Source organism: Oncorhynchus nerka, unplaced genomic scaffold (assembly GCF_034236695.1).
Source record: "Oncorhynchus nerka isolate Pitt River unplaced genomic scaffold, Oner_Uvic_2.0 unplaced_scaffold_687, whole genome shotgun sequence".
NCBI classification, from domain to species: Eukaryota; Metazoa; Chordata; class Actinopteri; order Salmoniformes; family Salmonidae; genus Oncorhynchus; species Oncorhynchus nerka.
The window spans coordinates 260,503-284,215 of NW_027040476.1; the positions used below are offsets into that span (position 1 = coordinate 260,503).

At 46.2% G+C, this 23,713-nt stretch overlaps 1 pseudogene; it reads left to right on the forward strand.

The window, feature by feature from the left end:
* The first annotated feature begins 349 nt into the window (after positions 1 to 349).
* Positions 350 to 23,713, forward strand: part of LOC115127786 (OTU domain-containing protein 7A-like) — a 64,989-nt pseudogene continuing 41,625 nt past the window's right edge.

Here is a 23,713-nt window from a genome sequence, read left to right on the forward strand (position 1 = left end):
ATAATGAGGGAAACTTTTGAGGAAACTCGGGGAGACATGACAATGTGCTTTTACCAGGTGTAGAGAAAAGAAAACCCCCCTCAGCAGATCTGGAATCTCCCTAGTACAGGGAATATTGATTCAGCTAACATTCATCATGTTGACAATGGACCGATCCAGGGCTTGCTGCTAGAGTATTGCTGTCTCTACCTTTCTCTCTCTGTATCTCTCCCTCCCTCCCTCTCTCTCTCTCTCTCTCTCTCTCTCTCTCTCTCTCTCTCTCTCTCTCTCTCTCTCTCTCTCTCTGTGTGTGTGTGGGTGTTCATCGGTGTGTGTGTGTGTGTGTGTGCATACTCATCTGTCTCTGTGTCTCTAGGGATGTGGGGCTTCCACGACAGAGACCTGGTGCTGAGGAAGTCTCTGTATGGCATGATGAAGAGTGGAGCGGAGAGAGAGGCTCTGAAGAGGAGGTGGCGGTGGCAGCAGACACAACAGAACAAAGAGGTCAGTACACACACACACTACACACAGTACACACACACACACACACTACACACACTACTACACACACACACTACACAGTACACACACACACACACACACACACACACACACACACACACACACACACACACACACACACACTACACACACACACAGTACACACACACACACACACACACACACACACAATACACACACTACACACACACACACACACACACTACACACACAGTACACACACACACACCACACACACACTACACAGCAACACTACACAGTACACACACACACACACAGTACACACACACACACACACACTACACACACACACTACACACACACTACACACACACTACACACACTACACACACACACACACACACACACACACACACACACACACACACTATACACACACACACACACACACACACACACACACACACACACACACACACACACTACACACACACTACACACACACTACACACACACACACACACAAAACACACTACACACACTACACACACACACATACACACACACACACACACACACACTACACACTACACACACACACACACTACACACACACACACTACACACACACACACACACACCCACACTACACACACACACACACACACACACACACACACACACCCACACACACACACACACACACACACACACACTACACACACACACACTACACACAGTGCACACAGTACACACACACACTACACACACACACTACACACACACACACAGTACACACACACACACACACACTACACACAGTACACACTACACACACACACTACACACACTACACACAGTACACACTACACACACACTACACACACTACACACACACACTACACATACACTACACACACACACTACACACACACACTACACACACACTACACACAGTACACACACACAGTACACACACACTGCACACAGTACACACGCTACACAGTACACATACACACACAGTACACACACACACACAGTACACACACACTGCACACAGTACACACACTGCACACAGTACACACACACTGCACACAGTACACACACTACACAGTACACACACTGCACACAGTACACACACACTGCACACAGTACACACACTACACAGTACACACACTGCACACAGTACACACACTATACAGTACACACACACACACAGTACACACACACTGCACACAGTACACACAGTACACACACACAGTACACACACACTGCACACAGTACACACAGTACACACACACACACAGTACACACACACACACAGTACACACACACTGCACACAGTACACACAGTACACACACACACAATACACACACACACAGCACACACACACTGCACACAGTACACACACTACACAGTACACCCACTGCACACAGTACACACTACACACAGTACACACACAGTACACACTACACACAGTACATACACAGTACACACTACACACAGTACACACACAGTACACACACACGCTCACACACACACTCACTCAAACACACGCACGCACACACAGCACCCCCAACAGCCCAACTCCAGTCCTCCAGTACCCCCAACAGCCCAACTCCAGTCCTCCAGTACCCCCAACAGACCAACTCCAGTCCTCCAGTACCCCTAACAGTCCAACTCCAGTCCTCCTGTACCCCCAACAGCCCAACTCCAGTCCTCCAGTACCCCCAACAGCCCAACTCAGTCCTCCATTACCCCAACAGCCCAACTCCAGTCCTCCTGTACCCCCAACAGCCCAACTCCAGTCCTCCAGTACCCCCAACAGCCCAACTCCAGTCCTCCATTACCCCCAACAGCCCAACTCCAGTCCTCCTGTACCCCCAACAGCCCAACTCCAGTCCTCCTGTACCCCAACAGCCCAACTCCAGTCCTCCTGTACCCCAACAGCCCAACCCAGTCCCCCCAACAACCCAACTCCAGTCCTCCTGTACCAGCCCAACAGTCCTTCAGTACCCCCAGTCCCCCAGTCCTCCTACAACAGCCAACCAGTCCTCCAGTCCTCCTGTACCCCAAACAGCCCAACTCCAGTCCTCCTGTACCCCCAACAGCCCAACTCCAGTCCTCCAGTACCCCCAACAGCCCAACTCCAGTCCTCCAGTACCCCAACAGCCCACCTCCAGTCCTCCAGTACCCCCAACAGCCCAACTCCAGTCCTCCAGTACCCCCAACAGCCCAACTCCAGTCCTTCCAGTACCCCCAACAGCCCAACTCCAGTCCTCCAGTACCCCCAACAGCCCAACTCCAGTCCTCCTTTCCGCCAGTGACCAGAGAACCATTCACCCCCAGAGAACCATTCACACTGCCCAACTCCAGTCCTCCTGGAGTGACCCACCAACAGCAGAGAACCATTCACTGTCTGATACTCTTTACATTTAAGTCATTTAGCAGACGCTCCTTATCCAGAGAGGTGCATTCACCTTATGACCTCCAGCAGTAGTGCATCTAAATCTTTTTCTAGGGGAAGGGGTGGAGGGATTACTTTATCCTATCCTAGGTATTCCTTAAAGAGGTGGGGTTTCAGCCCAACCAGAGCAGCGAACAGTTTTGACTGGGCAGTCTTCTCAGTGGTAGGGAGGCTGGATGAACGGTGCCCTTGTTTGGGTGTAGGGCCTGATCAGAGCCTGAGGCAGGTGCCGTTCCCCTCAGAACCATGCGAGCTTCAACTGGAAGCCAGTGGAGGGAGCGGAGGAGCTGACGTGAGAGAACCAAGGTTGAACACCAGACGGGCTGCGCCTGATGAGTTGTAGGGGTTTAATGGCACAGGCAGGGAGCCCAGCCAACAGCAGTTGCAGTAATCCAGACGGAGATGACAAGTGCCTGATTAGACCTGCGCCGCTCCTGTGTGAGGCAGGGCCATTCACATGACCATGAACCACCACAGGAACGGGCCACCGCCTTGATGTTAGTTGAGAACGACAGGGTGTTGATACCTACAGAGAACCATTCACACTGACCTGATACCTACAGAGAACCATTCACTCAGACCTGATACCTGTATTTTGGGTACAGGCTCTGTGGAAATGCAGGAGTGATAACCCCAGCGTCTTTCAGACACGCCAACAGCTGCTGTAAAGGACCTGGCATGGTGTGTTAGTGTGATCTTTGTCTGGGTATGAAATGGGTATTTCTGGTTCCACCCAAGGCAAAAGCAGCCTCAGCTGTTCCTGTGCAATACGCACTCACATTCCACAACATAGTCAAACTCAATACATCTAGACAGCAAACAAATAGTCCCACCTGACACGTAAATTCATCTGATATCATCCCCCTCAATATCCTCCCCAACATGATGATACATTCATCTGATATCATCCCCCAGACCCCCAACACGATGATACATTCATCTGATATCATCCTCAATAACCTCAACACGATGGATACATTCATCTGATATCATCCCCCAATAACCCCCCAACATGGTGCATACATTCATCTGATATCATCCCCTCAATAACCTCCCCAACATGGTGATACATTCATCTGATATCATCCCCTCAATAACCTCCCCAACATGGTGGTGACATTCATCTGATATCATCCCCTCAATAACTCCTCCCCAACATGGTGATGCATTCATCTGATATCATCCCCCTCAATAACCTCCCCAACATGGTGATACATTCATCTGATATCATCCTCAATAACCTCCCCAACATGGTGATACATTCATCTGATATCATCCCCTCAATAACCTCCCCAACACGATGATACATTCATCTGATATCATCCCCTCAATAACCTCCCCAACATGGTGATACATTCATCTGATATCATCCCACCTCCTCAATAACCTCCCCAACATGATGATACATTCATCTGATATCATCCCCTCAATAACCTCCCCCAACATGATGATACATTCATCTGATATCCCCCCAATAACCTCCCCAACATGGTGATACATTCATTTGATATCATCCCCCCCAATAACCTCCCCCCCAACATGATGATACATTCATCTGATATCATCCCCAATAACCTCCCCAACATGGTGATACATTCATCTGATATCATCCCCTCAATAACCCTCCCAACACGATGATACATTCATCTGATATCATCCCACTCCCCTCAATAACCTCCCCAACATGGTGATACATTCATCTGATATCATCCCACCTCAATAACCTCCCAACATGGTGGTACATTCATCTGATATCATCCCACCTCCTCAATAACCCCAACATGGTGATACATTCATCTGATATCATCCCCCTCAATATCCTCCCCAACATGGTGATGCATTCATCTGATATCATCCCTCAATAACCTCCCCAACATGATGATACATTCATCTGATATCATCCCCAATAACCTCCCAACATGATGATACATTCATCTGATATCATCCTACCTCCCCTCAATAACCCCCCAACATGGTGATACATTCATCTGATATCATCCCCTCAATAACCTCCCCAACATGATGATACATTCATCTGATATCATCCCCCAATAACCTCCCCAACATGATGATACATTCATCTGATATCATCCCCTCAATAACTCCCCAACATGGTGATACATTCATCTGATATCATCCCCTCAATAACCTCCCCAACATGATGATACATTCATCTGATATCATCCCCCAATAACCTCCCCAACATGGTGATACATTCATCTGATATCATCCCTCAATAACCTCCCAACATGGTGATACATATCATCTGATATCATCCCATCCAATAACCTCCCCAACACGATGATACATTCATCTGATATCATCCCCCAATAACCTCCCCAACATGGTGATACATTCATCTGATATCATCCCCTCAATAACCTTCCTCAACATGATGATACATTCATCTGATATCATCCCCTCAATAACCTCCCACCCCCCAACATGGTGATACATTCATCTGATATCATCCTCAATAACCTCCCCAACACGATGATACATTCATCTGATATCATCCCACCTCCCTCCTCCCAACATGGTGATACATTCATCTGATATCATCCCCAATAACCTCCCCAACATGGTGATACATTCATCTGATATCATCCCCTCAATAACCTCCCCAACATGATGATACATTCATCTGATATCATCCCCTCAATAACCTCCCCAACATGGTGATGCATTCATCTGATATCATCCCACCTCCTCAATAACCTCCCCCAACATGATGATACATTCATCTGATATCATCCCCTCAATAACCTCCCCAACATGATGATACATTCATCTGATATCATCCCCTCCCCCAACATGGTGGTACAATCTGAATCATCCCACCTCAATAACTCCCCAACATGGTGATACATTCATCTGATATCATCCCCTCAATAACCCCCCAACATGGTGATACATTCATCTGATATCATCCCACCTCCCTCAATAACCCCCAACATGGTGATACATTCATCTGATATCATCCCCCCAATAACCCCCAACATGGTGATACATTCATCTGATATCATCCCCCATGGTGATACAATAATCCTCCCCAACATGATGATACATTCATCTGATATCATCCTCAATAACCCCCCCAACATGGTGATACATTCATCTGATATCATCCCCTCAATAACCCCCAACATGATGATACATTCATCTGATATCATCCCCTCAATAACCTCCCCAACATGGTGATACATTCATCTGATATCATCCCCTCAATAACCTCCCCAACATGATGATACATTCATCTGATATCATCCCCCTCAATAACCTCCCCCCCCAACATGGTGATACATTCATCTGATATCATCCCACCTCAATAACCTCCCCAACATGGTGATGCATTCATCTGATATCATCCCCCTCCCCTCAATAACCTCCCCAACATGGTGATACATTCATCTGATATCATCCCCTCAATAACCTCCCCCCAACATGGTGATACATTCATCTGATATCATCCCCTCAATAACCTCCCCAACATGGTGATACATTCATCTGATATCATCCCCTCAATAACCTCCCCAACATGGTGATGCATTCATCTGATATCATCCCCCTCAATAACCTCCCCAACATGGTGATGCATTCATCTGATATCATCCCCCAATAACCTCCCCAACATGGTGATACATTCATCTGATATCATCCCCCTCAATAACCTCCCAACATGGTGATACATTCATCTGATATCATCCCCCAATAACCTCCCAACATGATGATACATTCATCTGATATCATCCCCCTCAATAACCTCCCCAACATGATGATACATTCATCTGATATCATCCCCTCAATAACCCCCCAACATGGTGATACATTCATCTGATATCATCCCCTCAATAACCTCCCCAACATGATGATACATTCATCTGATATCATCCCACCTCAATAACCTCCCAACATGGTGATACATTCATCTGATATCATCCCCCTCAATAACCCCCCAACATGATGATACATTCATCTGATATCATCCCCTCAACATGAACCTCTGATATCATCCCCCAACATGGTGATACATTCATCTGATATCATCCCTCAATAACCCCCTCCCCAACATGATGATACATTCATCTGATATCATCCCCCTCAATAACCCTCCCCAACATGATGATACATTCATCTGATATCATCCCCTCAATAACCTCCCCAACATGATGATACATTCATCTGATATCATCCCCTCAATAACCCCCCAACATGATGATACATTCATCTGATATCATCCCCCTCAATAACCTCCCCAACATGATGATACATTCATCTGATATCATCCCTCAATAACCCCCCAACATGATGATACATTCATCTGATATCATCCCCTCAATAACCTCCCCAACATGATGATACATTCATCTGATATCATCCCCCCAATAACCTCCCCCAACATGATGATACATTCATCTGATATCATCCCCTCAATAACCTCCCAACATGGTGATACATTCATCTGATATCATCCCTCAATAACCTCCCCAACATGATGATACATTCATCTGATATCATCCCCTCAATAACCTCCCCAACATGATGATACATTCATCTGATATCCATCAATCCCCTCAATATATCATCCTCCCTCCCAACATGATGATACATTCATCTGATATCATCCCCTCAATAACCCCCAACATGATGATACATTCATCTGATATCATCCCCTCAATAACCCCCAACATGATGATACATTCATCTGATATCATCCCAATAACCCCAACATGGTGATACATCTGATAATCCTCCCCCAACATGATGATACATTCATCTGATATCATCCCCTCAATAACCTTCCCAACATGATGATACATTCATCTGATATCATCCCCCTCAATAACATTCTCCCCAACATGATGATACATTCATCTGATATCATCCCCCTCAATAACCTCCCCAACATGGTGATACATTCATCTGATATCATCCCCCTCAATAACCTCCCCAACATGGTGATACATTCATCTGATATCATCCCCCTCAATAACCCCCCAACATGGTGATACATTCATCTGATATCATCCCTCAATAACCTCCCCAACATGGTGATACATTCATCTGATATCATCCCACCTCAATAACCTCCCCAACATGGTGGTACATTCATCTGATATCATCCCACCTCCTCAATAACCCCCCAACATGGTGATACATTCATCTGATATCATCCTCAATAACCCCCCAACATGGTGATACATTCATCTGATATCATCCCCTCATTAACCCCCAACATGGTGATACATTCATCTGATATCATCCCCCTCAATAACCTCCCCAACATGATGATACATTCATCTGATATCATCCCCCTCAATAACCTCCCCCAACATGGTGATACATTCATCTGATATCATCCCCTCAATAACCCCCCAACATGGTGATACATTCATCTGATATCATCCCCTCAATAACCTCCCCCAACATGGTGATACATTCATCTGATATCATCCCCTCAATAACCCCCCAACACGATGATACATTCATCTGATATCATCCCCTCAATAACCTCCCCAACATGGTGATACATTCATCTGATATCATCCCCTCAATAACCTTCCCCAACATGATGATACATTCATCTGATATCATCCCCTCAATAACCTCCCCAACATGATGATACATTCATCTGATATCATCCCCCTCAATACCCCCCAACATGATGATACATTCATCTGATATCATCCCCCAATAACCCCCCAACATGATGATACATTCATCTGATATCATCCCCTCAATAACCTCCCCCAACATGGTGATACATTCATCTGATATCATCCCCTCAATAACCTCCCCAACATGGTGATGCATTCATCTGATATCATCCTCAATAACCTCCCCAACACGATGATACATTCATCTGAATATCATCCCCTCAATAACCTCCCCAACACGATGATACATTCATTTGATATCATCCCCTCAATAACCTCCCCAACATGATGATACATTCATCTGATATCATCCCCCTCAATAACCCCCCCCAACATGATGATACATTCATCTGATATCATCCCCTCAATAACCCCCCAACATGATGATACATTCATCTGATATCATCCCCTCAATAACCTCCCCAACATGATGATACATTCATCTGATATCATCCCCTCAATAACCTCCCAACATGATGATACATTCATCTGATATCATCCCCTCAATAACCTCCCCAACATGGTGATACATTCATCTGATATCATCCCCTCAATAACCTCCCCAACATGGTGATACATTCATCTGATATCATCCCCCTCAATAACCGCCCCAACATGGTGATACATTCATCTGATATCATCCCAATAACCTCCCCAACATGGTGATACATTCATCTGATATCATCCCACCTCAATAACCTCCCCAACATGGTGGTACATTCATCTGATATCATCCCACCTCCCCTCAATAACCCCCCAACATGGTGATACATTCATCTGATATCATCCCCTCAATAACCCCCCAACATGGTGATACATTCATCTGATATCATCCCCTCAATAACCCCAACATGGTGATACATTCATCTGATATCATCCTCAATAACCTCCCCAACATGATGATACATTCATCTGATATCATCCCCTCAATAACCTCCCCCAACATGGTGATACATTCATCTGATATCATCCCCTCAATAACCCCCCAACATGGTGATACATTCATCTGATATCATCCCCTCAATAACCTCCCCAACATGGTGATACATTCATCTGATATCATCCCCCTCAATAACTCCCCAACACGATGATACATTCATCTGATATCATCCCCTCAATAACCTCCCCAACATGATGATACATTCATCTGATATCATCCCTCAATAACCTCCCCAACATGGTGATACATTCATCTGATATCCCCCCTCAATAACCTCCCCAACATGGTGATACATTCATCTGATATCATCCCCTCAATAACCTCCCCAACATGGTGATACATTCATCTGATATCATCCCCCTCAATAACCTCCCAACATGATGATACATTCATCTGATATCATCCCCCAATAACCTCCCCCAACATGATGATACATTCATCTGATATCATCCCCTCAATACCTCCCCCCAACATGATGATACATTCATCTGATATCATCCCCTCAATAACCCCCCAACATGATGATACATTCATCTGATATCATCCCCTCAATAACCTCCCCAACATGGTAATACATTCATCTGATATCATCCCCTCAATAACCTCCCCAACATGGTGATGCATTCATCTGATATCATCCCAATAACCTCCCAACACGGTGATACATTCATCTGAATATCATCCCCTCAATAACCTCCCCAACACGATGATACATTCATCTGATATCATCCCCTCAATAACCTCCCCAACATGATGATACATTCATCTGATATCATCCCCCCTCAATAACCCCCAACATGATGATACATTCATCTGATATCATCCCCTCAATAACCCCCCCAACATGATGATACATTCATCTGATATCATCCTCAATAACCTCCCCAACATGATGATACATTCATCTGATATCATCCCCTCAATAACCTCCCCCAACATGGTGATACATTCATCTGATATCATCCCCTCAATAACCTCCCCAACATGGTGATACATTCATCTGATATCATCCCCCTCAATAACCCCCCCCAACATGGTGATACATTCATCTGATATCATCCCCTCAATAACCTCCCCAACATGGTGATACATTCATCTGATATCATCCCACCTCAATAACCTCCCCAACATGGTGGTACATTCATCTGATATCATCCCACCTCCCCTCAATAACCCCCCAACATGGTGATACATTCATCTGATATCATCCCCTCAATAACCCCCCAACATGGTGATACATTCATCTGATATCATCCCCTCAATAACCCCCAACATGGTGATACATTCATCTGATATCATCCCCTCAATAACCTCCCCAACATGATGATACATTCATCTGATATCATCCCCTCAATAACCTCCCCAACATGGTGATACATTCATCTGATATCATCCCCCTCAATAACCCCCCAACATGGTGATACATTCATCTGATATCATCCCCTCAATAACCTCCCCAACATCTGATATCATTCATCTGATATTCATCATCCCCCTCAATAACCTCCCCAACATGATGATACATTCATCTGATATCATCCCCTCAATAACCTCCCCAACATGGTGATGCATTCATCTGATATCATCCCCCTCAATAACCCCCAACATGATGATACATTCATCTGATATCCTCCCCTCAATAACCTCCCCAACATGGTGATACATTCATCTGATATCATCCCCCTCAATATCCTCCCCCAACATGATGATACATTCATCTGATATCATCCCCTCAATAACCTCCCCAACATGGTGATACATTCATCTGATATCATCCCCTCAATAACCTCCCCCAACATGATGATACATTCATCTGATATCATCCCCCTCAATAACCTCCCCAACATGGTGATACATTCATCTGATATCATCCCCTCAATAACCTCCCCAACATGATGATACATTCATCTGATATCATCCCCCCAATAACCTCCCCAACATGGTGATGCATTCATCTGATATCATCCCCTCAATAACCTCCCCCAACATGGTGATACATTCATCTGATATCATCCCACCTCAATAACCTCCCCAACATGGTGATGCATTCATCTGATATCATCCCCCTCAATAACCTCCCCAACATGGTGATACATTCATCTGATATCATCCCCCAATAACCTCCCCAACATGGTGATGCATTCATCTGATATCATCCCCCAATAACCTCCCCAACATGGTGATACATTCATCTGATATCATCCCCTCAATAACCCCCCAACACGATGATACATTCATCTGATATCATCCCCCCTCAATAACCCCCCAACATGATGATACATTCATCTGATATCATCCCCTCAATAACCTCCCAACATGGTGATACATTCATCTGATATCATCCCCTCAATAACCTCCCCAACATGGTGATGCATTCATCTGATATCATCCCCCTCAATAACCTCCCCAACACGGTGATACATTCATCTGAATATCATCCCCCCTCAATAACCTCCCCAACACGATGATACATTCATCTGATATCATCCCCTCAATAACCTCCCCAACATGATGATACATTCATCTGATATCATCCCCCTCAATAACCCTCCCCCAACATGATGATACATTCATCTGATATCAACCCCTCAATAACCTCCCAACATGATGATACATTCATCTGATATCATCCCCCTCAATAACCTCCCCAACATGATGATACATTCATCTGATATCATCCCCTCAATAACCTCCCCAACATGGTGATACATTCATCTGATATCATCCCCTCAATAACCTCCCCCAACATGATGATACATTCATCTGATATCATCCCCCTCAATAACCTCCCCAACATGGTGATACATTCATCTGATATCATCCCCCTCAATAACCTCCCCAACATGATGATACATTCATCTGATATCATCCCCCAATAACCTCCCCAACATGGTGATGCATTCATCTGATATCATCCCCTCAATAACCTCCCCAACATGGTGATACATTCATCTGATATCATCCCACCTCAATAACCTCCCCAACATGATGATACATTCATCTGATATCATCCCCTCAATAACCCCCTAACACGATGATACATTCATCTGATATCATCCCCTCAATAACCCCCCAACACGATGATACATTCATCTGATATCATCCCACCTCAATAACCCCCAACATGATGCTACATTCATCTGATATCATCCCCTCAATAACCTCCCCCAACATGGTGATACATTCATCTGATATCATCCCCTCAATAACCTCCCCAACACGATGATACATTCATCTGATATCATCCCCTCAATAACCTCCCCAACATGGTGATACATTCATCTGATATCATCCCCCTCAATAACCTCCCCAACATGATGATACATTCATCTGATATCATCCCCCTCAATAACCTCCCCAACATGGTGGTACATTCATCTGATATCATCCCACCTCCCCCTCAATAACCTCCCCAACATGGACACCACATTATGGCAATAATCAGCCCTTATTCTTCTAGTGCTGAGTAATGCTGTGGTCCTGGTCAAAACCCTCTGGGTCCTGGTCAAAACCCTATGGGTCCTGGTCAACAGCCCTCTGGGTCCTGGTCAACAGCCCTCTGGGTCCTGGTCAACAGCCCTCTGGGTCCTGGTCAACAACCCTATGGGTCCTGGTCAACAACCCTATGGTTCCTGGTCAAACCCCTATGGTTCCTGGTCAAAACCCTATGGGTCCTGGTCAAACCCCTATGGTTCCTGGTCAAAACCCTATGGGTCCTGGTCAAAACCCTCTGGGTCCTGGTCAACAGCCCTCTGGGTCCTGGTCAACAACCCTATGGGTCCTGGTCAAAACCCTCTGGGTCCTGGTCAACAGCCCTCTGGGTCCTGGTCAACAACCCTATGGGTCCTGGTCCAAGCCCTCTGGGTCCTGGTCAACAGCCCTCTGGGTCCTGGTCAAAGCCCCCTGGGTCCTGGTCAACAACCCTATGGGTCCTGGTCAACAGCCCTCTGGGTCCTGGTCAACAACCCTATGGGTCCTGGTCCAAGCCCTCTGGGTCCTGGTCAACAGCCCTCTGGGTCCTGGTCAACAGCCCTCTGGGTCCTGGTCAACAGCCCTCTGGGTTCTGGTCAAAGCCCTCTGGGTCCTGGTCAAAGCCCCCTGGGTCCTGGTCAACAACCCTATGGGTCCTGGTCAACAGCCCTCTGGGTCCTGGTCAACAACCCTATGGGTCCTGGTCCAAGCCCTCTGGGTCCTGGTCAACAGCCCTCTGGGTCCTAGTTAACAACCCTCTGGGTCCTGGTTATAACCATATGGGTCCTGGTTATAACCCTATGGGTCCTGGTTATAACCCTATGGGTCCTGGTTATAACCCTATTGGTCCTGGTTATAACCCTATGGGTCCTGGTTATAACCCTATGGGTCCTGGTTATAACCCTCTGGGTCCTGGTTATAACCCTATTGGTCCTGGTTAACAACCCTATGAGTCCTGGTTATGACCCTATGGGTCCTGGTTATAACCCTATGGGTCCTGGTTATAACCCTCTGGGTCCTGGTTATAACCCTATGGGTCCTGGTTAAAACCCTATGGGTCCTGGTTATAACCCTATGGATCCTGGTTATAACCCTCTGGGTGGGGTGGACAGAGAGGGGGGTTCAGTGTAAAGCAGAAACCTGTTGACTTGTGCTGGGCATGCTGCTGTTCTGCTGTGCCAACGTCTTTGTGTTGTGATTTGATTCGCCACTTGATCACACACCCCAGGTGGCTGTGATGACGTACGTTTTCTTAGTGGTGCCATGCTCTGCTCAGTCAACACCTGCTGTTCTATGTCTGCTGACTCATTTAGACCGGAAAGGGCCGTAGGACACACACACACGCACACACGCACGCACGCACGCACACACACACACACACACCGGCCCCAGTGCTGTAGGGGACAGTAGATGTATTAGAAAGGGCTCAGGCTCCACCCAGTGCATCTAGGAAATGAGGCCCTGTACCTCCTCCAAATGAGGCCCTGTACCCCCTCCAAATGAAGCCCTGTACCCCCTCTAAATGAGGCCATTATACCGCCTCCAAATGAGGCCATTATACCCCCTCCAAATGAGGCCCTGTACCCCCTCTAAATGAGGCCATTATACCGCCTCCAAATGAGGCCATTATACCCCCTCCAAATGAGGCCCTGTACCCCCTCCAAATGAGGCCCTGTACCCCCTCTAAATGAGGCCCTGTACCCCTCCAAATGAGGCCCTTATACACCCTCCAAATGAGGCCCTGTACCCTCCAAATGAGGCCCTGTACCCTCCAAATGAGGCCCTGTACCCCCTCTAAATGAGGCCCTGTACCTCCTCCAAATGAGGCTCTTATACACCCTCCAAATGAGGCCCTGTACCCCCAAATGAGGCCCTGTACCCCTCCAAATGAGGCCCTTATACACCCTCCAAATGAGGCCCTGTACCCCTCCAAATGAGGCCCTGTACCCTCTAAATGAGGCCATTATACCGCCTCCAAATGAGGCCCTGTACCCTCCAAATGAGGCCATTATACCCCTCCAAATGAGGCCCTGTACCCTCCAAATGAGGTCATTATACCCTCCAAATGAGGCCCTGTACCCCTCCAAATGAGGCCCTGTACCTCCTCCAAATGAGGCCCAATGCCCTCCAAATGAGGCCCTGTACCCTCCAAATGAGGCCATTATACCCCTCCAAATGAGGCCCTGTACCCTCCAAATGAGGCCCTGTACCCCTCCAAATGAGGCCCTGTACCCCTCCAAATGAGGCCCTGTACCCCTCCAAATGAGGCCCTGTATCCCTCTAAATGAGGCCCTGTACCCTCCAAATGATGCCCTGTACCTCCTCCAAATGAGGCCCTGTACCCCCTCCAAATGAGGCCCTGTACGCCCTCCAAATGAGGCCCTGTAACTCCTCCAAATGAGGCCCTGTACCCCCTCCAAATGAGGCCCTGTACCCCCTCCAAATGAGGCCCTGTACCCTCTCCAAATGAGGCCCAATGCCATCAACAGCAAGATCAACATTTGATTTGAGTGTGTGTGTGTGTGTGTGTGTGTGTGTGTGTGTGTGTGTGTGTGTGTGTGTGTGTGTGTGTGTGTGTGTGTGTGTGTCTGTATATGTGTGTGTGTGTGTGTGTGTAACCCTCTATGTTCTCTCTCCTCAGTCAGGGCTGGTGTACACGGAGGAGGAATGGGAGAGAGAATGGAACGAGCTGCTGAAACTAGCTTCTAGTGAACCGCGTACACACAGCAGCAAGAACAACAACAATACTGTAGGGTGAGTATCACACACACACACACACACACACACACACACACAACGGAGAGCAGTGAGCACCAAACTAGTTTACTGTTGGATAGCTGAGTATTGAGACTGTCATGGGTCATTGACTACTAGATCAGTTGTCTGGTTAATGTCTGTATAAAGCCCTGACTATGGTGTCTATAGGTCAATACCAGATCAGTTATGATGGTGTCTATAGGTCAATATCAGATCAGTTATGATGGTGTCTGGTTGATGTCTGTATAAAGCCCTGACTATGGTGTCTATAGGTCAATACCAGATCAGTTATGATGGTGTCTATAGGTCAATATCAGATCAGTTATGATGGTGTCTGGTTGATGTCTGTATAAAGCCCTGACTATGGTGTCTATAGGTCAATACCAGATCAGTTATGATGGTGTCTATAGGTCAATATCAGATCAGTTATGATGGTGTCTGGTTGATGTCTGTATAAAGCCCTGACTATGGTGTCTATAGGTCAATACCAGATCAGTTATGATGGTGTCTATAGGTCAATATCAGATCAGTTATGATGGTGTCTATAGGTCAATACCAGATCAGTTATGATGGTGTCTATAGGTCAATACCAGATCAGTTATGATGGTGTCTATAGGTCAATATCAGATCAGTTATGATGGTATCTATAGGTCAATATCAGATCAGTTATGATGTTGTCTATAGGTCAATATCAGATCAGTTATGATGGTGTCTATAGGTCAATACCAGATCAGTTATGATGGTGTCTATGGGCCAATCAGATCACACCTGCTAAAGCAGGATGCTAGGTTATGTAAAAGACTATGGACTCTGAGGAGTTGTCATGGGTCATGATTCACACACAGACACACACACACAGATACACACACTTGACATTCAAATATCAGCCAAAATTAGAGGTATATATTTTAAAATGTTTAGCCAGTAGATCAGTAGTGTCTGACAGGGGTTGTGTCTTGACGCAGGGTGGATAACTCAGAGGACCCCGTGTATGAGAGTCTGGAGGAGTTTCATGTGTTTGTCCTGGCTCACGTGCTGCGTCGACCAATCATAGTGGTGGCTGACACCATGCTACGGGACTCAGGGGGAGAGGGTGAGTACACACACCATGCTACTGGACTCAGGGGGAGAGGGTGAGTACACACACCATGCTACGGGACTCAGGAGGAGAGGGTGAGTACACACACCATGCTACTGGACTCAGGGGGAGAGGGTGAGTACACACACCATGCTACTGGACTCAGGAGGAGAGGGTGAGTACACACACCATGCTACGGGACTCAGGAGGAGAGGGTGAGTACACACACCATGCTACGGGACTCAGGGGGAGAGGGTGAGTACACACACCATGCTACGGGACTCAGGGGAGAGGGTGAGTACACACACCATGCTACTGGACTCAGGGGGAGAGGGTGAGTACACACACCATGCTACTGGACTCAGGGGGAGAGGGTGAGTACACACACCATGCTACTGGACTCAGGGGGAGAGGGTGAGTACACACACCATGCTACTGGACTCAGGGGGAGAGGGTGAGTACACACACCATGCTACTGGACTCAGGGGGAGAGGGTGAGTACACACACCATGCTACTGGACTCAGGGGAGAGGGTGAGTACACACACCATGCTACTGGACTCAGGGGGAGAGGGTGAGTACACACGCCATGCTACTGGACTTAGGGGGAGAGGGTGAGTACATACGTCATGCTACTGGACTCAGGGGGAGAGGGTGAGTACACACACCATGCTACTGGACTCAGGGGGAGAGGGTGAGTACACACACCATGCTACTGGACTCAGGGGGAGAGGGTGAGTACACACACCATGCTACGGGACTCAGGGGGAGAGGGTGAGTACACACACCATGCTACGGGACTCAGGGGGAGAGGGTGAGTACACACGCCATGCTACTGGACTTAGGGGGAGAGGGTGAGTACACACACCATGCTACATACTGCAGAGACCCATTGTAGTGGTGGTTAGATGCTACATCTTGCAGAGACCCATTGTAGTTGTGGCTAGATGCTACATACTGCAGAGACCCATTGTAGTGGTGGCTAGATGCTACATACTGCAGAGACCCATTGTAGTTGTGGCTAGATGCTACATACTGCAGAGACCCATTGTAGTGGTGGCTAGATACTACATACTGCAGAGACCCATTGTAGTGGTGGCTAGATGCTACATACTGCAGAGACCCATTGTAGTGTTGGCTAGATGCTACGTACTGCAGAGACCCATTGTAGTGGTGGCTAGATGCTACGTACTGCAGAGACCCATTGTAGTGGTGGCTAGATGCTACGTCTTGCAGAGACCCATTGTAGTGGTGGCTAGATGCTACATACTGCAGAGACCCATTGTAGTGGTGGCTAGATGCTACATCTTGCAGAGACCCATTGTAGTGGTGGCTAGATGCTGCGTAGTGCAGAGACCCATTGTAATGGTGGCTAGATGCTACATCTTGCAGAGATCCATTGTAGTGGTGGCTAGATGCTAAGTACTGCAGAGACCCATTATAGTGGTGGCTAGATGCTAGGTACTGCAGAGACCCATTGTAGTGGTGGTTAGATGCTACATCTTGCAGAAACCCATTGTAGTGGTGGCTAGATGCTACGTACTGCAGAGACCCATTGTAGTGGTGGCTAGATGCTACATCTTGCAGAGACCCATTGTAGTGGTGGCTAGATGCTACATCTTGCAGAGACCCATTGTAGTGGTGGCTAGATGCTACATCTTGCAGAGACCCATTGTAGTGGTGGCTAGATGCTACATCTTGCAGAGACCCATTGTAGTGGTGGCTAGATGCTACATCTTGCATAGACCCATTGTAGTGGTGGTTAGATACTAGGTGCTCAGAGACCCATTGTAGTGGTGGCTAGATGCTACATACTGCAGAAATCCATTGTAGTGGTGGCTAGATGCTACATCTTGCAGAGACTGCATTATGATGCGTTTATATGGCATTACATTGCATGGCAGCCATTTTAGGTTTCTGCATTATGATGCGTTTATATGGCATTACATTGCATGGCAGCCATTTTAGGTTTCTGCATTATGATGCATTTATATGGCATTACATTGCATGGCAGCCATTTTGGCTCACCATGGGCAACATGGGACCGATAGCGGTTCACATCATTCTCAGGAATTTTGAACAATGCTATGTACAAGATTTCAAATTCTTGTCGTAAATGGATATACGGAATGCTCAAAGGCACTAACATGGCGTCCAAAAGCTGGCCCAACTCTTTAGACATATGGCTCTGGTAAGACTCATTTGCATAAATCGAACTACTCTCATTCCTAGATGAGGCAAACGGAGAACTTTCAGACTGGGCCTTTCATCTCAACCTCTAACTGCCTGACCTCTTCTCCCCTCCCCCAGCATTTGCCCCCATCCCGTTTGGAGGGCTGTACCTGCCCCTGGAGGTGCCTCCTAACCTCTGTCACTGCTCCCCCCTGGTCCTAGCTTACGACCAGGCACACTTCTCTGCCCTGGTGTCCATGGAGCAGAAGGACCAGCACCAAGAACAAGGTAAGACAGACGACTGGAAGTTGACTGAGGATGTCCTAATATGTATACCGTAACTCCTAAGGGGACTGAGGATGTCCTAATATGTATACCATAACCCCTAATGTGACTGGGAATGTCCTAATATGTATACCGTAACTCCTAAGGGGACTGAGGATGTCCTGATATGTATACCGTAACTCCTAAGGGGACTGAGGATGTCCTGATATGTATACCGTAACTCCTAATGTGACTGAGGATGTCCTAATATGTATACCGTAACGCCTAAGGAGACTGAGGATGTCCTAATATGTATATATGTATACCGTAACCCCTAATGTGACTGAGGATGACCTAAAACGTATACCGTAACCCCTAATGTGACTGAGGATGTCCTAATATGTATACCGTAACCCCTAATGTGACTGAGGATGACCTAAAACGTATACCGTAACCCCTAATGTGACTGAGGATGTCCTAATATGTATACCGTAACCCCTAATGTGACTGAGGATGACCTGATATGTATACCGTAACCCCTAATGTGACTGAGGATGTCCTAATATGTATACCGTAACCCCTAATGTGACTGAGGATGACCTAAAACGTATACCATGGCTCCATAAGGTGACTAAGGATGTCCTAAATAGTGTACCGGGACTGCTTAGGTAACTGAGGATGTCCAGAAATGTATCCCGTTTACACCAAGGTGTCTGAAGATGTCTTAAAGTGGATTCCTACCAGTGGAGGCTGGTGAGAGGAGCTATAGGAGGACGGGCTCATTGTAATGGCTGGAATGGAATCAATAGAACGCTTTCAAACACATCAAACCACATGGAAACCACATGTTTGACTCCGTTCCTTTTATGCCATTCCAGCCATTACAATGAGCCCGTCCTCCTATAGCTCCTCCAACCAGCCTCCACTGATTCCTACTGCTCAAACCTAATCTCCATGTTATGTAGAGGAAACAGGTCGACAGACATACAGTCTGTTATGTAGAGGAAGCAGGTCGACAGACATACAGTCTGTTATCTAGAGGAAGCAGGTAGACAGACATACAGTCTGTTATCTAGAGGAAGCAGGTAGACATACAGTCTGTTATCTAGAGGAAGCAGGTAGACATACAGTCTGTTATCTAGAGGAAGCAGGTAGACATACAGTCTGTTATGTAGATGAAGCAGGTAGACAGACATACAGTCTGTTATCTAGATGAAGCAGGTAGACAGACATACAGTCTGTTATGTAGAGGAAGCAGGTAGACATACAGTCTGTTATGTAGATGATGCAGGTAGACATACAGTCTGTTATGTAGAGGAAGCAGGTAGACATACAGTATGTTATCTAGATGAAGCAGGTAGACAGACATACAGTCTGTTATCTAGAGGAAGCAGGTAGACAGACATACAGTCTGTTATCTAGATGAAGCAGGTAGACAGACATACAGTCTGTTATCTAGATGAAGCAGGTAGACAGACATACAGTCTGTTATGTAGATGAAGCAGGTAGACATACAGTCTGTTATGTAGAGGAAGCAGGTAGACAGACATACAGTCTGTTATCTAGAGGAAGCAGGTAGACAGACATACAGTCTGTTATCCAGAGGAAGCAGGTAGACAGACATACAGTCTATCTAGAGGAAGCAGGTAGACAGACATACAGTATGTTATCTAGAGGAAGCAGGTAGACAGACATACAGTCTGTTATGTAGATGAAGCAGGTAGACAGACATACAGTATGTTATGTAGATGAAGCAGGTAGACAGACATACAGTCTGTTATGTAGATGAAGCAGGTAGACATACAGTCTGTTATCTAGATGAAGCGGGTAGACAGACAGACAGTCTGTTATCTAGAGGAAGCAGGTAGACAGACATACAGTCTGTTATCTAGATGAAGCAGGTAGACAGACATACAGTCTGTTATGTAGATGAAGCAGGTAGACAGACATACAGTCTGCTATCTAGAGGAAGCAGGTAGACAGACAGTCTGTTATGTAGATGAAGCAGGTAGACATACAGTATGCTATGTAGATGAAGCAGGTAGACATACAGTCTGTTATCTAGATGAAGCGGGTAGACAGACATACAGTCTAATATGTAGATGAAGCAGGTAGACAGACACAGTCTGTTATCTAGAGGAAGCAGGTAGACATACAGTCTGTTATGTAGATGAAGCAGGTAGACATAAAGTCTGTTATCTAGATGAAGCGGGTAGACATACAGTCTGTTATCTAGATGAAGCGGGTAGACAGACATACAGTCTGCTATGTAGATGAAGCAGGTAGACAGACACAGTCTGTTATCTAGAGGAAGCAGGTAGACATACAGTCTGATATGTAGATGAAGCAGGTAGACAGACACAGTCTGTTATCTAGAGGAAGCAGGTAGACAGACATACAGTCTGTTATGTAGATGAAGCAGGTAGACAGACATACAGTCTGTTATCTAGAGGAAGCAGGTAGACATAGTCTTTTTTCTAGAGGAAGCAGGTAGACATACAGTCTGTTATGAAGATGAAGCAGGTAGACAGACATACAGTCTGTTATCTAGATGAAGCAGGTAGACAGACATACAGTCTGTTATCTAGAGGAAGCAGGTAGACATACAGTCTGTTATGTAGATGAAGCAGGTAGACAGACATACAGTCTGTTATCTAGATGAAGCAGGTAGACAGACAGTCTGTTATGTAGATGAAGCAGGTAGACAGACATACAGTCTGCTATCTAGAGGAAGCAGGTAGACAGACAGTCTGTTATGTAGATGAAGCAGGTAGACATACAGTATGCTATGTAGATGAAGCAGGTAGACATACAGTCTGTTATCTAGATGAAGCGGGTAGACAGACATACAGTCTGCTATGTAGATGAAGCAGGTAGACAGACACAGTCTGTTATCTAGAGGAAGCAGGTAGACATACAGTCTGTTATCTAGAGGAAGCAGGTAGACATACAGTCTGCTATGTAGATGAAGCAGGTAGACAGACATACAGTCTGTTATCTAGAGGAAGCAGGTAGACAGACATACAGTCTGTTATCTAGAGGAAACAGGTAGACAGACATACAGTCAGTTATGTAGATGAAGCAGGTAGACATACCGTCTGTTATCTAGAGGAAGCAGGTAGACAGACATACAGTCTGTTATCTAGATGAAGCAGGTAGACAGACATACAGTCTGTTATCTAGAGGAAGCAGGTAGACAGACATACAGTCTGTTATCTAGAGGAAGCAGGTAGACAGACATACAGTCTGTTATCTAGAGGAATCAGGTAAACAGACATACAGTCTGTTATGTAGATGAAGCAGGTAGACAGACATACAGTCAGTTATGTAGATGAAGCAGGTAGACATACCGTCTGTTATCTAGAGGAAGCAGGTAGACAGACATACAGTCTGTTATCTAGATGAAGCAGGTAGACAGACATACAGTCTGTTATCTAGATGAAGCAGGTAGACAGACATACAGTCTGTTATCTAGAGGAAGCAGGTAGACAGACATACAGTCTGTTATCTAGAGGAAGCAGGTAGACAGACATACAGTCTGTTATCTAGAGGAAGCAGGTAGACAGACATACAGTCTGTTATCTAGAGGAAGCAGGTAGACAGACAGACAGTCTGTTATCTAGAGGAAGCAGGTAGACAGACAAACAGTCTGTTATGTAGAGGAAGCAGGTAGACAGACATACAGTCTGTTATCTAGAGGAAGCAGGTAGACAGACAAACAGTCTGTTATGTAGATGAAGCAGGTAGACAGACATACAGTCGGTTATGTAGATGAAGCAGGTAGACATACAGTCTGTTATCTAGAGGAACCAGGTAGACAGACAGTCTGTTATGTAGATGAAGCGGGTAGACAGACATACAGTCTGCTATGTAGATGAAGCAGGTAGACAGACACAGTCTGTTATCTAGAGGAAGCAGGTAGACATACAGTCTGTTATCTAGAGGAAGCAGGTAGACATACAGTCTGCTATGTAGATGAAGCAGGTAGACAGACACAGTCTTATCTAGAGGAAGCAGGTAGACAGACATACAGTCAGTTATGTAGATGAAGCAGGTAGACAGACATACAGTCTGTTATCTAGAGGAAGCAGGTAGACAGACATACAGTCTGTTATCTAGAGGAAGCAGGTAGACAGACATACAGTCTGTTATCTAGAGGAAGCAGGTAGACAGACATACAGTCTGTTATCTAGAGGAAGCAGGTAGACAGACATACAGTCTGTTATCTAGAGGAAGCAGGTAGACATAGTTTTTTTTTCTAGAGGAAGCAGGTAGACATACAGTCTGTTATGAAGATGAAGCAGGTAGACAGACATACAGTCTGTTATCTAGAGGAAGCAGGTAGACAGACATACAGTCTGTTATCTAGAGGAATCAGGTAAACAGACATACAGTCTGTTATGTAGATGAAACAGGTAGACAGACATACAGTCAGTTATGTAGAT